This window comes from Lithobates pipiens, unplaced genomic scaffold, assembly GCF_037356315.1.
Source record: "Lithobates pipiens isolate NorthernLeopardFrog02 unplaced genomic scaffold, aLitPip1_a1.2 Scaffold_27, whole genome shotgun sequence".
NCBI lineage: Eukaryota > Metazoa > Chordata > Amphibia > Anura > Ranidae > Lithobates > Lithobates pipiens.
The window spans coordinates 12,778,771-12,791,398 of record NW_027507788.1 but is presented as its reverse complement, the minus strand read 5'-3'; the positions used below and the strand labels follow the sequence as shown (position 1 = coordinate 12,791,398).

General features: G+C 48.1%; 1 long non-coding RNA gene across 9 annotated transcripts in view; it reads right to left on the bottom strand.

Annotated features, from left to right (window-relative positions):
- The window catches only part of LOC143933537 (uncharacterized), a 483,729-nt gene that overhangs the window by 217,011 nt on the left and 254,090 nt on the right, over positions 1 to 12,628 (bottom strand). The window lies entirely within an intron of this gene.

The following is a 12,628-nucleotide window of genomic DNA, read 5'->3' as shown; positions in this document are numbered from 1 at the left end:
TGAATGGTCAGTCCGCCCCAGAAAGTGAGTACACCCCTCACATCTTTTCATGTGACAACACTGAAGAAATGACACTTGTCTACAATGTAAAGTAGTGAGTGTACAGCTTGTATAACAGTGTAAATTTCCTGTCCCCTCAAAATAACTCAACACACAGCCATTAATGTCTAAACCGCTGGCAACAAAAGTGAGTACACCCCTAAGTGAAAATGTCCAGATTGGGCCCAAAGTGTCAATATTTTGTGTGGCCTCCATTATTTTCCAGCACTGCCTTAACCCTCTTGGGCATGGAGGTCACCAGAGCTTCACAGGTCACCACTGGAGTCCTCTTCCCCTCCTCCATGATGACATCACAGAGCTGGTGGATGTTGGAGACCTTGTGCACCTCCACCTTCTGTTTGAGGATGCCCCACAGATGCTCAATAGGGTTTAGGTCTGGAGACATGCTTAGCCAGTCCATCACCTTTACAGTCAGCTTCTTTAGCAAGGCAGTGGTCATCTTGGAGGTGTGTTTGGGGTGGTTATCATGTTGGAATACTACCCTGCGGCCCAGTCTCTGAAGGGAGGGGATCATGCTCTGCTTCAGTATGTCACAGTACATGTTGGCATTCATGGTTCCCTCAATGATCTGTAGCTCCCCAGTGCCGGCAGCACTCATGCAGCCCCAGACCATGACACTCCCACCACCATGCTTGACTGTAGACAAGACACTTGTCTTTGTCCTCCTCACCTGGTTGCCCCCACACACACTTGTCACCATCTGATGCCAAATACGTTTATCTCGGTCTCATCAGACCACAGGACATGGTTCCAGTAATCCATGTCCTTAGTCTGCTTGTCTTCAGCAAACTGTTTGTGGTCTTTCTTGTGCAACATCTTTAGAAGAGGCTTCATTCTGGGACGACAGCCATGCCAACCAATTTAATGCAGTGTGCGGCGTATGGTCTGAGCACTGACAGGCTGACCCCCCCACCCCTACAACCTATGCAGCAATGCTGGCAGCACTCATACGTCTATTTCCCAAAGACAACCTCTGGATATGACGCTGAGCACGTGACCTCAACTTCTTTGGTCGTCCATGGCGAGGCCTGTTCTGAGTGGAACCTGTTCCGTTAAACCGCTGTGTGGTCTTGGCCACTGTGCTGCAGCTCAGTTTCAGGGTCTTGGCAATCTTCGTATAGCCTAGGCCATCTTTATGTAGAGCAACAGTTCTTTTTTTCAGATCCTCAGAGATTTCATTGCTATGAGGTGCCATTTTGAACTTACAGTGACCAGTATGAGAGAGTGAGAGCAATAACATTAAATTTAACACGCCTGCTCCCCATTCACACCTGAGATCTTGCAACACTAATGAGTCACATGACACCGGGGAGGGAAAATGGCTAATTGGGCCCAAGTTGGACATTTTCACTTAGGGGTGTACTGACTTTTGTTGCCAGTGGTTTAGACATTAATGGCTGTGTGTTGAGTTATTTTGAGGGGACGGCAAATTTACACTGTTATACAAGCTGTACACTCACTACTTTACATTGTAGCAAAGTGTAATTTCTTCAGTGTTGTCACATGAAAAGATAGAAGAAAATATTTACAAAAATGTGAGGGGTGTACTCACTTTTGTGAGATACTGTATATATATATATATATATATATATATATATATATATATATATACACAGTAATAGGCACCCCCTCCCTAGTGATCACTTAGACTGTACATTTTAACTTCACAGAAAGTCACAAATTGAGAAGCTGCAGCAGGCAGGCATTTATGAACACAGCCAAGAACTGCACAGGCGCCAGGATTTACATGATTGTGTCATCTCTGAGTCGGCATCTCAGCCCAGGAAGGAAATGGTGACCCTGGATGACACCTGAACAAAGATTGTGCCGGCCTTCTGGAGAGAAAGGCAGAAGAAAGCATTGTCAGAGGGAGCGCTCTGATTTCTGTGAGAGGTAATAAAGACCCATAAGTGTTGCACGGACACAGCACTGAGCATGCATGTGCTTCACATGAAAATATATATCTGATGACAGGTCCACTTCATGCACGCTAAGTAATGAGTAAGCATCATCCATATTATCTCAGTACAGGCTGCAGAAGGACTTTTTAACTTCATTGCAGTAACAATATAATCACCTGCTTATTGTTATGCCGCATACACACGGATCAGACTATCCGGCGGACTTAGGCCGCGTACACACGGGCGGACTGTCTGCCCAACTTAGTTCGTCAGACAATCCGACAGACAGTCCGCTCAAAATTCGCATGAGCGGACTTGACCACACACGATGAGCAGACAGTCCGCTGAAAGCGTGCGCGATGACGTCTACAGCACGTACGACGGGACTAGAAAAACGACGTCCTATACACTGCAATGCAACCTTCGGCCGTGTAAATCCTTTCTGAGCATGCGCCATACTTATAGCTCTTTTACAGGCAGTGGCCCGGTCTTCTGTCGCCGCCGCCGCCTTCCGTTCTTCTTCTTCTTCTCCAGGAGATGTTGCCTCGACGATCTCTCCGGCCGGAATGCCAGGGACGCACTGGCGGCCACTTATATAGGGACAAGGGGCGGTGTCACATGGATTTATGTCACATGGGTTGGTCACATGGGTTGATGTCACATGGGGACTATGACATCGTAAGGGGGCGGGGTCACCATGTGACACCAACTCATGTGACATAAAGCCATGTAACACCGCCCCTTGTCCCTATATAAGTGGCTGCGCAGTGCGTCCCTGGCATTCCGGCCGGAGAGATCGTCGAGGCAACATCTCCTGGAGAAGAAGAAGAAGAAGAAGAAGAAGAACGGAAGGCGGCGGCGGCGACAGAAGACCGGGCCACCGCCTGTAAAAGAGCTATAAGAAGGCGCGGTGGCCCGGCAGAAGAACCGAAGAGGGGGACAAGACCCCCGAAGTCGGGAGAAGAGGCCGGCGGCGAGGAAGAAAGCCGGACTCCTCCGCTAGCAAAAGAGCTACAAGAAGATAGCGGAGGAGTCCGGCGAGAAGACCCCCGGAGCTGTGCAATAAAGTATTTTATCTCGTGTGTTGTGTTTTTTTTTGTACTTTTATTTTACAGGTGAATGGGTAGGGGTACATTGTACCCCATACTCATTCACATAGGGTGGGGGGCCGGTATCCGGGGGCCCCCTTATTAAAGGGGGCTCCCGGATTCCGATAAGCCCCCCGCCCGCAGACCCCGACAACCAACGGCCAGGGTTGTCGGGAAGAGGCCCTTGTCCTCATCAACATGGGGACAAGGTGCTTTGGGGTGGGGGGGCCGCGCGGCCCCCCCTTCCCCAAGGCACCCCCCCATGTTGAGGGCACACGGCCTGGTACGGCTCAGGAGGGGGGCGCTCGCTCGCCCCCCTTTCCTGGCCGGCCAGGTAGCATGCTCGGACAAGGGTCTGTTGTGGACTTGGGGGGGACCCCCACGCCATTTTTTTTCGGCGTTGGGGGTCCCCTTTAAGTCCATACCAGGCGGCGGGGCCAGCGACGTCTCCTTCGCGGGCCCCGCCTACCTGGAGACCCGCTCGAAATTAGCGGACTTTCCTCCGCGTGTGTGGGCGAGTCCGTTCATTTCAAAAGTAGGGCAGATAGTATGGCAGACTTAGTACGCCGTATTAGTCCGCTCAAAAAGTGGTGTGTGTGGGCAAGTAGCCCGTTCGGAAAGTCTGGCGGACAGTCTGGCGTACTTTTCCGCCAGACTAAGTACGTCATACAGTCTGCTCGTGTGTACGCGGCATGAGCCATCTCTCTTGTTTTTCAGGGGTTGGGTCTTCCAAATATTGTTTTTCAGCCTTCACCACACCACTTCCCTCTAATACTCTCTTCCTATTTCCTACAGTTTCTCTTAATCCCTGCCACCTGCTGTATTATTAACCCTCTGAGGAATGCCTTTAGGGTGTCCCATACCACCCCTATTGGTGCTGTCCCCTCATTTAAAGCTACAAACTCTTTTAATTTTGCATTTACCTCGGTTGGTCCCTCCATCAACTCTAACCAAAATGGACTTATTTTCCATTCTCTTTGCAAATTTTTGTCCTCAACTTGGACCGTTAATATTAAAGGTGAGTGGTCCGACACTCCCCTTGGGGCATAGACTATGTCTTTTACTATCCCTAGGGCCTGTTTTGTATGAGCTGGAGAAGCATGAGTACTGCTGCGAGGTTGGGTTCCGGATTCTCCAAATATCACACATATCTATTTGTTCCATAAATTGGGCCAAACGGCTCTCCGGAGCCTTATCTGATTGAGCCCCAGGCAGAGACCTATATTTTCCCCTGTTGAGGACTTCATTAAAATCACCCGTCGCAAAAACTGGTATACCCTCTTTATCTTCCAGGAACCTAAATAATACCTCCATTTTAAAGGGTGATGGTATATAAATGTTTACCAGAATATAGGGCTTATTTTCTATTTGGCAGTGTAGAAACACATAACGTCCCTCCGTGTCTATTATAACTTTCTGAGGAGAAAAGCGCATCCCGGTTCTAACCATTATGCCCACCCCCCTTGCATATGAGGAGTAAACCGAGTGGTATTAGAACCGGAATTGCTTGCTGTAGCATCCCCCATAGTGTCTTTTGTTAAATGTGTCTCCTGTAGACATAACAAATCCGCTCGGTTTTTCTCCATAATTGAGAAGACAGCCATTTTCTTAACTGGGTTCCCAAGCCCCCTGATATTCCAGGAGGCTATATTCAAACTACTAGATTGTATCGACAGAGGTTCTATTATGTTCCTGGCCTAACAAGGCCCATAATGCACTGCAGCATCGCAGTGCATTGCTGGCTGATAATTGGCCAAGCATGCACTATAACCCGCCTGCTTGGCCAATCACAGTGCCGTCGGCAAGGAGAGCCATAATTGGCCACAGGCAGGATGCCTGTGGCCAATTATGGCTCAGGGGGTTTAGTACACACCCAACATTATATAAGGCCAACTGCGTGTGTTGCGGGCGGCTCATAGAGACAAATAGGCAGAGACAGCGTCTTCATTTCCTTTGAACCTAGTGCAATTACAGTCGGTATATTGTGCCCCCTGCACAGTGTACACTAAAAGCTACCCCAATTACTGGTGTTGTTCTGGTCCTATACCACAGGCAGCTGCAGCAGTTACAGTCGGTGTATTGTGCCAGCTGCACAGTGTACACCCGAAGCTACCACAATTGCTTGTGTTGTTCTAGTCCTATACCACAGGCAGCTGCCACAGTTACAGTCAGTGTATTGTGCCACCTGCACAGTGTACTCCTGAAGCTACCCCAATTGCTCGTGTTGTTCTAGTCCTATACCACAGGCAGCTGCCGCAGTTACAGTCAGTGTATTGTGCCCCCTGCACAGTGTAAACCTGAAGCTACTTCAATTGCTGGTGTTGTTCTTGTCCTATACCACAGGCAGCTGCAGTAATTACAGTTGATGTACTGTGTCATCTGCTCAGTGTGCACCTAAAGCTACCCCAATTGCTGGTGTTTTCATCTCCCTGCAGGCCATTAGTATGTCTGAAAGGCCAATAAAAGAGGGCAAGCAGGCTCTTTGTCTAGAGACAACAGTGCTGGTCGTGGACGCGGTGCATCATCATCAGCATGTGGCCATGGGATACGCTTGTCCTTATTTTCGGCAGCTAGATGTGTTGAGCCACAACATGTCGAAGACTTGGTAGAGTGGATGACCAAGCCCTCCTCATCCTCTCTCACCCAGACTCAGGGTACTGGCAAAGCAGCTACAAACACGGCCTCTTCCCTCGTCTCAATGGCATCAGTCACTCCTTCCCTAGACCCACCATGTCCTCCTGAGGAGTCCCCCAAACTGTTTGAGCACAGTGTTGGGTACATGCTCCAGGAGGATGCCCTGCGTTTTGAAGGCTCTGATGATGATACCCAGCTAGAGGAAGGCAGTAGTGTGAGCCCAGAGAGAGGGGATGCCCAAGGACAGCAATCTGGCAGTCATGTTCCACCAGCTGCAGCATACTGCCAGGTTTACTCCACAGATGAGGAGGGAGGGGATGATGAGGTCACTGACTGGTGACACGGAATGGTGGTTTGCGACAATGGCACCCACCTCCTCTATGTTCACCTGTTTGAGCACAAGTTGCATGGAATAATGGACAGGGCACTTGAGGTAGAACGGAGGAGGAGGAGGAGGAGGCAGATTTTAGGGATGATTTAGAGTCCCAAGAAACCCGTGGACTTGTACATGGCTGGGAGGAGGTGGCTGCGGATCATATTGTCCTTAGTGACCCAGAGGACTCCGGACCGAATGCCTCAGCTAACCTACGCTGCATGGCCTCCCTGATCCTGCAAAGCCTGCAGAAGAATCCATCGTATTCAACAGATCAAGGAGAGGGGTCATTACTGGCTGGTAATCTTGATCCACGGTACAAGGGTAAGGTTGCAAACCTTATCTTGCCGTCGCAGAGGATGGGACATCTCCAGGAGGCCATGCAGAAAGGTCTGTGCAATGCGTTCCCAGAGACTGGGAGGTTACAAACTCCTGGACAACGTGTTGCTGAGGCTTTGGTCAGTCACAGAAGGAGCGGTGGAGAAGGTGGCCGTCTGACCGATGCATTCAGACAATTTTTTAGTCCGCAGCCCCAAGGTATGATTGGTTCCAGCAACCATCACCAGCGTCTGATTTATATGGTGCAGGAATACCTAGGGGCAAGGTCAGACTTGGAGTATGCAATTGAGCTACTGGCCTGTCCTGCATCCAGCGTTCTTTTTGAACGCACATTCAGTGCTGCTGGAGGCTTTGTAACTGATCACAGGGTGCACCTGACCTTCATAAAGATTAATCTTGGATCACCACCAGCTACCAAGCACCTGAAGCTGATGTAACTGAATATTTTTTTTTTGAAATGTCACATCCCTTCAAGACTGCCTATACTGATGCTGAGTGACTATCCTGTTATGCTGACTGACTATCCTCTTCCTCCTCAATGATCCTGCTGATAGCTTGGAAGAACATTTTTGGTTCTGGGCACCGCCACCAGTGGCTAAGGCCCAATTTTTCAGCCCCTGTTTAACAGAGGCATGTAATTACAATTTTTGATGCAATATTTTGCAGCAGGGCTCATTCCTGCTCTCCAACTAGAGTTTCTGTGAGGTGTTGCAGTGTTGTGGCACCAGTGCCTAAGGCCCAATTTTTCAGCCCCTGTTTAACAAGTGCATGTAATTACAATTCTTGATATAATATTTCACACAAGGCCCGTTTCAGCACCCACCAAGAATAACTGTGAGGACTTACAGTGTTGTGGCACCAGCACCACAACCACCAAACGCCCAATTTTTCTACCACTGTTCAACAATGGCATGTAATTACAATTCTTGATATAATAGTTCACAGCAGGGTGTTCCCGCGCCCACCAAGAGTCACTTTGAGGGCTTACAATGTTGGGGTAACACCTTAGGCCCAAATTTCTGCAGAGCATATAGGGCAGGCCCCTACTTTCAAACATCAAACTTGCAAACATCTCCTACTTGCCAATGGAAGGAGACAACAGGAAGTGAGATGAAAAAAAATTATACAGGGGTGATAACCCTTCCCTATGTTCTCCAAAAAGCTTAAAAATAGATTTTGACTGGAGCTACACTTTAAAAATGTACCAGTTCAAAATTACAAACAGATTCTACTTAACAAAACAAACCTACACAGTCCCTGTCTTGTTTGCACCGCCTGTATACTATTGTTCTGAGTATATAGGGCCTGGGGGCCCCATGCCTTTCCTTTTTGGGGGGGGGTACGGGGTTCCCCTTAATATCCATACAAGACCCAAAGGGGCTGGTAATGGGCAAGGGGGACTACCCATGCCATTTTTCTCAATGATTTTCATCTGTATTGCCGGGACCAGATATTACATTAAAATCACAAGCATTTTTAAATTACTTTCTTTCCGTTAGAAATGTCATTTTGTGCAGGGACTGTTCTAAACACAGGAAACATGCGCCACTTTACAGGCATACTATAGACACCCCCCAGGCATGATATTTAAAGGAATATTTCACCATTTTTTTCACTTTAAGCGTCATTAAAATCACTGCTCCCAAAAAAACTTCAATTTTTAAAACTTTTTTTTGCATTGATACATGTCCCCTTGGGCAGGACCCAGGTCCCCAAACCCTTTTTTAATACAATAACTTGCATATTAGCCTTTAAAATTAGCACTTTTGATTTTGAATGTTGGAGTCCCATAGACTTTAATGGGGTTCTAAAGTTCGCGCAAATTTTCGGTCCGTTCACAGGTTCTGGTGCGAACCAAACCAGGGGGTGTTCGGCTCATCCCTATTTCTCATGAAACCAGTCCGAGCACGTCGTGAGGCTGTATTTCTCGGGCTTACTATTTCCGCCTGTTTACCTAAGATGATCCAATGGTGTGGTCAGCTGTTCCCATAATCGATCAAAGAGTTAATACTCTTTGATCAACTGTATGACCTTGTAGGGCCGGAGCAAATTCATGACATCACTTCCACTCCAAGCTAAAATTACATTTTTTTTGTTTTTTAGCTTTTAAAGGTAAAGAAGAGATTTGGGGTCTTTGTGACTCCCCATAAAGAGGACCTGTCATCCTTATTTCTAGAGATGGGCGTGTTCGAAATCCCCACGTGCCCAATCCCGCCAATGCTCCACACTGCACACAGCTTATCACAGGCAGTGAGATATTTCCAGGTTCGCAGCTGCACAAATCGGGAAATGTCTCACGACCTGTGATTAGCCGTGTGCAGTTTGGCTTCCTAGTGGGATCGGGCAAGTGGAATTTTGAACACACCCAAGGCCATCCCTACTGACATTGGCAAATACAGGGGATATCTCCTCTAAACTGTTCAGGTTTAGGAGATATCCAGGGTAGCTATAGGAAAGCCCTGCCTGTAGCAAAGTGTGTTGTAAGGGTTTACAACCACTTTAATGCCAGCTTCACACTGGGGCCGCCCAAGCATTAGCTGTAAAGCGCTGCTAGTTCTAGCAGCTCTCTACTGTATTTTAAGCCGCGCTTTTTGGCCAATAGCGGGGCACTTTTATTCCCAAAGAAGGGGTTAAAGGCGCCCGTGTTGCGCCGCTTTTGAAAACGCTTTGCAGGTGCTGTCCATTCACAGGGCCGTCTTTAAGGCAGGGCAAAAGGGGCAGCTGCCCTGGGCCCTGTCATTGTTGTGGGGCCCAAAACAGCTGCCTCATACTTGCCAACTATCCAGGCTTCAATTCCATTGTCCCTTGAAGTTTTATTCCTGTGCTGTGTCCCAATATCTCAGTGTGAAGTGATGATACTAATGCTGCCCAGCTCTGCCCTATTGCTGTGTGCAGATAACTCACCAGCAGACCCTGTGTTTACATGTAAATAACTGGCATTCATATGTAATTAGCGGTGACAATACTGAGTAAATAGCTGCGGCTGGCGGCATTGATATGTAAATAGAGGCGGCATTCCTATGTATATCATGCTCCCCTGCTGTGAGGAGGTGATGTGCTGTAACCTCTAGCAACTAATCAGTGAGCCGTAATGTTTGCTGTAACCTCTAGCAACTAGTCAGTAAGCAGTAATGATATGCTGTAACTGCTGGCAACCAGTCGCAATTGCTGCCTGATTTGATACGGAAAACTGATTTTAAGTCAAGCTGCTATTTATTGTATGTCTCAGGGTAGGTGGAGAGGGAAATTGCATGGGGGGGCCCCAAGAAAAATTTTGCTCAGGGTCCAATCTATATTAAAGACTGCCCTGTCCATTCACTTTAATTGGCAGGGCATTTTGGGAGCGCTGTATACAGTGCTCCCAAACCACCCCTAAGATGCTGATTGCGGGCCTTTTTTCCCATCCCACAAGTGCACCACTCCATTGTAAAGCACTCAGGGCTTTCACACTCGGGTGGCAGGGGAGGCAGTTTTCAGTCACTTTACAGGCACTATTTCTAGCGCTAAAACGCCTGAAAACTGCCTCAGCGTGAAAGGGGTCTTGGCAAAAAAAATAAACAATTCAGTGGTGATTAAATATAGGGCTGCAATGATTAATCGATCAAATCGATGATAATGGAAATTGCTGTCAATGATATTCATTATCAATTAGTTGGCCTACCATCACCTTCCTCCATCCCAGTGAATCCTGTTGCTGTGTACAAGACGGCGGCACCGCCATATTCTCATGAGAATACAACGGCACTCATGTGACCAGGCACCTCCGCCTCTCTCCTCCTCACTGACATCAGCTTCCCCCCTCAGCTGCTGCCTCAAGGGAAGAAAGAGAGGCGAGAAGCACCCGTGATATAAGGTAGAAGCGCTACAGCTGTATACAAAAATACTAGTAGTAGTACAAACATTGTGATGACAAGTGCCCCTTGACTTGATCATAAGTATTTCTGCAGGGGAGGTTTTAGTGCTCCATCATTGGTTTTCCTGGGGGGGAGAATAGTGACCATTGGTGTTGCTGGGGGAGGATAGTGCCCCATTGTTGCCCCTTAGACTGGGGGAATAGTGCCCCATTGGTCTTCCGGGGAGGGGGGAATAGTGCCCCATCACTGGTGTTCCTTTAAGGAATAGTGCCCCATCATTGGTGTTCCTGTAACGAAAAGTGCCCCATCATTGGTGTTCCTGTAACGAAAAGTGCCCCATCATTGGTAGTGATGGCCGAACGGTTCGCCCGGCGGTCGTTTCGCGGCGAATTTCCGACTTTCGCCGTCCGCGGGTTCGAACGCCTTTTTCCGTCGTTCGCCCCGGCGGACTTACGTGTTTAATGTATACAAGAACTTTAACCTTTCGTGACACGTTTATCATGTGTTACAGGACAACCAATTGAGACATGACAGCTCATGGACACTTGGACATTCCCCCTAACCTATAAATACACCCGATCCGGTGGCCATTTTACATTCTTTCTTCTGTCACTGTAGGGAAAGGATCCTGTGTGGAGTAGGGACAGAGAAAACGCTAGCTATTTGGTACACAAAAGTTCTTTTCAGGACTGGTATAGGTGTTAGGTCAGCAGCCTGAGTTTCTTTTGTCAGTTTAGATAAAGGGACAGAGCGCTGTATGCTGCTATTTTAGGGACAGCTCAGCCAGATTAGTCTTTCTTCATCATCATCATCATCATCATCATTAGCTGTTACTATCAGGTCCACAAAAGAGCTGTTCCAGCTAATCGTTCCAGCCTACTCTTTTTTGCCAATTTGTATAGGGACAGGCAGGAAGCAGTGTGTCAGGCAGTGAGGATAATTTTAAAGACTTGCTGTTACTATTAGTTCCACAAAGGTTCTTTTCAGGACTGGTATCAGTGGTACGGTAATAGGCTTGTACACGTATAATATTCTTTCTTCCAAATATAGAAAGAATATTATACTTGACTGCTGCCCTTCTGCTGCAGTCTGCTAATCATTCACAACTCACTTGTTCCACAAAGCTCTTTATCAGGACTGGTAACTTGGTCTGTCTAGGGTGCTACGGTACATAGGCTTGGGTGCGGTACAGTCTGCTGTTCTGTAAGGACCGCTATCGGTCCACAATACATAGGGTTGCCGTGCACTACTGCTGACCGCTGCCCTATACTGCAGCAGTCCTTCAGCGGTATAGGGACTGACGCACAGTCTGCTAAACACTAATACACAACCTGCTTGGTCCACAAAAGTTCTTATAAGGACTGGTAACTTGGTATAGGGTGCTACGGTACATAGGCCTGAGTGCAGTACAGTCTGCTGTTCTGTAAGGACCGCTATCGGTCCACAATACATAGGGTTGCCGTGCACTACTGCTGACCGCTGCCCTATACTGCAGCAGTCCTTCATTGGTATAGGGACTGACGTACAGTCTGCTAATCACTAACACACAACCTGCTTGGTCCACAAAAGTTCTTATAAGGACTGGTAACTTGGTATAGGGTGCTACGGTACATAGGCCTGAGTGCAGTACAGTCTGCTGTTCTGTAAGGACCGCTATCGGTCCACAATACATAGGGTTGCCGTGCACTACTGCTGACCGCTGCCCTATACTGCAGCAGTCCTTCATTGGTATAGGGACTGACGTACAGTCTGCTAATCACTAACACACAACCTGCTTGGTCCACAAAAGTTCTTATAAGGACTGGTAACTTGGTATAGGGTGCTACGGTACATAGGCCTGAGTGCGTTACAGTCTGCTGTTCTGTAAGGACCGCTATCGGTCCACAATACATAGGGTTGCCGTGCACTACTGCTGACCGCTGCCCTATACTGCAGCAGTCCTTCAGCGGTATAGGGACTGACGCACAGTCTGCTAAACACTAACACACAACCTGCTTGGTCCACAAAAGTTTTTATAAGGACTGGTAACTTGGTATAGGGTGCTACGGTACATAGGCCTGAGTGCAGTACAGTCTGCTGTTCTGTAAGGACCGCTATCGGTCCACAATACATAGGGTTGCCGTGCACTACTGCTGACCGCTGCCCTATACTGCAGCAGTCCTTCATTGGTATAGGGACTGACGTACAGTCTGCTAATCACTAACACACAACCTGCTTGGTCCACAAAAGTTCTTATAAGGACTGGTAACTTGGTATAGGGTGCTACGGTACATAGGCCTGAGTGCGTTACAGTCTGCTGTTCTGTAAGGACCGCTATCGGTCCACAATACATAGGGTTGCCGTGCACTACTGCTGACCGCTGCCCTATACTGCAGCAGT